This window comes from Octodon degus, unplaced genomic scaffold (genome assembly GCF_000260255.1).
Source record: "Octodon degus isolate 3935 unplaced genomic scaffold, OctDeg1.0 scaffold00012, whole genome shotgun sequence".
Classification (NCBI taxonomy): domain Eukaryota; kingdom Metazoa; phylum Chordata; class Mammalia; order Rodentia; family Octodontidae; genus Octodon; species Octodon degus.
Genome location: NW_004524588.1, coordinates 1769720 through 1774509, shown reverse-complemented (window position 1 = coordinate 1774509; position 4790 = coordinate 1769720). Strand labels below are relative to the sequence as shown.

The window sequence follows — 4790 nt, the reverse complement described above, 5'->3', positions numbered from 1 at the left end:
AAAAAAAAAAAAAAAAAAAAGCGACAAACCAGACTTATTCCATAGATACAATCATGCATAAAGATCCCATAATTTGTTGCATTGGAGACAAAAATTATGTCTATTGTTTGTTTTTCTTTGGGTTTTTGGTGCCAAGGATAGAACTTAGGGATGCATGCATGCCAGACCAGCACTCTACCACTGAGCCACTTCTCTAAGCCTTCCCTTTATCTCATTCTACCAGCACACTGATGGCTCTTATTAGAAACACATTCCATGTTCATTTTTTATACCTCTTCTGACCAAATAATAGTAAATAAGACATTACTACTAACAATTTCCTATAGTTCCATTCAGCAGTGAGTTCAACTTTACACAATAACAGTCATTCCAAGGCTAACACACACACACACACACACACACACACACACACACAAATACACACTATATGTAACAATTCTTATTAAGCGCTTAGTATATACAAAATTAAGAAAAATAATAGTGTATAATAATGGGGGGGCTGGGCGGGGACCAGGCTTGTCGGTGAGGCGGCAGTGGCGGTGGCGGCGACTCGGCAGAAGGGTTCAGGCTTCGTGGGCCAGCCGCCGCCATGATCCTGTTGGAGGTGAACAACCGCATCATCGAGGAGACGCTCGCGCTCAAGTTCGAGAACGTGGCTGCTGGAAACAAACCGGAAGCAGTAGAAGTGACATTTGCAGATTTTGATGGGGTCCTCTAACATATTTCAAATCCTAATGGAGACAAAACAAAGGTGATGGTCAGTATTTCTCTGAAATTCTACAAGGAACTTCATGCACATGGTGCTGATGAGTTGTTAAAGAGGGTGTACGGAAGTTTCTTGGTGAATCCAGAATCAGGATACAATGTCTCTTTTCTATATGACCTTGAAAATCTGCCTGCATCCAATGATTTCATCGTGCATCAGGCTGGCATGTTGAAGCGAAATTGTTTTGCATCTGTCTTTGAGAAGTACTTCCACTTCCAAGAAGAGGGCAAGGAAGGAGAGAACAGGGCAGGTATCCACTCTAGGGATGATGAGACCATGTATGTTGAATCTAAAAGGACAGAGTCACGGTTGTCTTCAGCACGGTGTTTAAAGATGATGACGATGTGGTCATTGGGAAGGTGTTCATGCAGGAGTTCAAAGAAGGGCGCAGAGCCAGCCACACAGCCCCCCAGGTTCTCTTCAGCCACAGGGAACCTCCTCTTGAGCTAAAAGACACAGATGCCTCTGTGGGTGACAACATTGGCTACATCACCTTTGTGCTGTTTCCCCGCCACACCAATGCCAGTGCCCGAGACAACACCATCAACCTGATCCACACGTTCCGGGACTACCGGCACTACCACATCAAGTGCTCCAAGGCCTATATCCACACACGTATGCGGGCAAAAACATCTGACTTCCTCAAGGTGCTGAACAGTGCACGCCCAGATGCTGAGAAAAAAGAAATGAAAACAATCACGGGGAAGACGTTTTCATCCCGCTAACTCTTGGGAATGGGGGAAGAAGTGCTGGCGACTGAAGGCTGGACCGCTTGCTGCCAGATAATTGTGGCCCTTCATGTTGCACCTCTCCAGGTTCTAAGGGATTCTCCATTTGGGTTCCATTTTGTATGCATTTGGAAAATAATCTGCAGAAACGAGCTGTGCTTGCAAGGACTTCATAGTTCCCAAGAATTAAAAAAAAAAAAAAAAAAAAAGGAAAAAATAATGTATAATAATGTTTCCTTCTGTCCTCTTCCATCATTTGCAAGGAAAAATAAAAACAGGAAGGACATGGGCTCCTAGGCCTTGATTTTGCAATCTGGTTTTGGGACATGGGTTTGTGATAAAGATAAAAAACAAGGAAACAACAGTGCTATGGGAGCCCAGAAAGTCAGAGACTGAAATGTGATTGAAATGGGAAACTTGTGTTGTGAGTGTAGCCCTTTGTTTAAGCTTTGAGAAATTAAGAAAGAGCTAGGAAAGACTATTACCAGTCAAATTCCTGTTTCACCACATGTTTAACTTTAAGAAAGACACATAAGTAGAGATTTGATGATGGTTTACCCTGGGTAATTTCCCTGGGAAGATTCTGCTGAAGAGATAAGGAAAGGGTCCTTCTTCTTCCTTTAGCCATAGGCTTAAATTTTTTAATGTAATTATACCTATTTATAGAAAAGGTGAGCTCTGCTCTGATTCAGATTCATTCTTTCTATGACCCTGAGGTGGCCTTTTTTTCTTTAATCATCTTTTTTGGTTTGACAAGGTCTCACTATATAGCCCAGGCTGGCCTCAAACTCATGGACGTCCCTGCCTCAGCCTCACAAGTGCTGGGGTTATATGCATGCACAATGTCGAGCTCTTTAAGCACTTCTGTTAGATTCCAGGTGCACTTCACAGTCCTCACTTACTGGTCATGTCCTAAGCACATTCTAGATGCCAGTGTACCTTGAAAAACTAAAATTATATGCTTCCTTCCTTTCCAAATTTCAAAGACTAATGGAAGAGGTTCATTAAGAAATAGTGTCACATGACATAAAATGACCTGGGATGTGTATCTCCACAAAACCCACGGAGAGCAAGAGTGAAAGTTGAGTAAATATGGGGTAGAGGGAAGGAAGTTCTTAAGGAAAGCCTCTCTAGAGCTGACTTCATAGGAAGATGCTTTCCCAGGAAGGAATGGAGTAAAAATAAAATAGGAATGGAGAGAGACATTTGAAGCACAGTGAAACCACAGAGGTTAAAGCAAAGCTGTGGCTTTGGTGGTGACGGAGGATTGGAGACTTGATGGGAAGCTAAAGAGAAGTCGTGCGCTTTGAACACCTTGCTGAGGAGCTCGGGTCCCACTTGTAATGTAGGGAATGAACGCCCATTGCTTCAGATCGATAAGGCTACTTGCAAAGAATGAGACTTTCTGAGCTCCACTGTAGGTAGAAGACTCAGGAAGGTGTGTGCTTGTCAACCTCTCCCAGGTGATTCTCAGCTACATGCAAGCTTGATAAGCAGGACTGACAAAGGAGAATCTTCAGAAACACTTCAGTATGGGAGGAAAATAAGTTAACGTTAAAAAAACCCTGCATATAAGATAGTGCATATGGTGTGGGGTGTGTGGCATGGGGTGTGTGTGTGTGAGTGTGTGTGTGTGCTATCTAACTTTTAAGGTAGTTCAAAACTATGTTCCACCTCTGGACATCAAATTTCTCCCATTCAGAATAAAACACCATACCTGTTCCAATAGCTGGTTATTTCTCCTTCACCACATCTGCGGTGCCATAGGTCTTCAAGAATAGAGACAGTCTGTCCATGCAATGAAGAGGTCATTTCTGAGACCCAGCGCACTCAGATCTACATGGTCCCAGCATCTGCAGCATCTCACTCAATACTCTTAGAATTGAAAGGCTACTACTAGAAGTCTGATAAATTGAATCGTGGCACTTACTCCTCTTGTAGTGTTCTGTAGCCTCCAAAATAAGGCCAATGCCAAAACAAATCATGACAAGCCATCTACGTCCATTGCTACCTACTTTTTCAAATTTATTTCTCACTAGTACCAGTTGAACTCTTCAAGGATTAACAGCACAAACCACTTATTATTCCCATGTATGTAACACACTTCCACCTGCATGACTTTGAACATGGTATATTTTCTTCCCTGGTTGAATTATTCAAACTAGACTTTCTTCTGTGCCGAGCAAATTCCTACTCAAATTACACCAGGAAGCTTAAGTATCTCCTGCCTGTGAAGTCCTTCTTGATTCCCTTAAAAGAAATATTCTACAGCACAACATTCTGTTCACACTTTTAATTCTAAAGAGTAGAATAGTAAGAATAGTAATAGTGAAATAGCTCCTTCCTTTCGCATTTGCCTGGTCCTTTGTAGCACTGTCATACAAAGACCTAACATGCTTATATCAGACTCCAAAACTAGCAACAACAATGTCCAATCAAGAGAATCTCTCCTTTTGGATAATTCAATATTAAAGAAATAAAGATTGAGAAAAGGCAAAACTTATGAAGAAAAGTTTCTCTTCTCAGAATGCAAAAAGTCAGCTGGAATGATATCATTCAGCAAGGGAGATTCTGTTAATGTTCTCAAAATCTTCTTTGTAGGACAATAGAGTACATATTTCCAAAAGAAATCATAAGACAAAGTTCTATAAACTAAGGCTTTATTCCTGCACAATTCTGAAGGGTTTAAGACCAAAATTAAAGGAGTGTGCACACCCTGAAATTGCTAGAGGAAGATGATTTCTTGCCTTTCCCAGCTTATGCTGGTCCTGGGCAGCCCTTGGTTTCTAATTACAGGATGCCAATCTCTGTTTAGTCTTCCAGTGACCTTCTCCTTCTCTCTTACGCTTTGAGTCCCACCACTGTAATCTAGGATGATCTCATTTAATAAGATTAATTAACTCAAATATATCTACAGAGACATTTTTTCCAAGTAAGATAACTTTTGGATTCCGGAGATTAAGGAATTGATGTATCAGTGGGGCCACCATCCACCCCACTACACATCAGTAGTATAATTTTTATAAGACTTAGACTCTAATAAAGTATTTTTCACATTTGTGGATGACTTAGCATATGACTAGGGTATTATCTCATCAAGCATCATTCTATACATGACAATCAGATGGTGTAGCTGTGAACTCAGACCCAGTAACTGATCATTCACATTCACTAGAGCCTTGTACGTTAATATGAACTTTAAACTCTTTCCCTAAGGAAACCATCAAAAGAACAATTCAGTCATCTCTAGAAATACCTAGTTACAACCAGCTGGCCTGCTACTCCTGATCCACAGA

At 41.3% G+C, this 4790-nt stretch overlaps 1 pseudogene; it reads left to right on the top strand.

The window, feature by feature from the left end:
- Positions 1-580: 580 nt before the first annotated feature.
- On the top strand, positions 581-1691 carry LOC101581590 (annotated as a pseudogene).
- The last annotated feature ends 3099 nt before the right edge of the window (positions 1692-4790 follow it).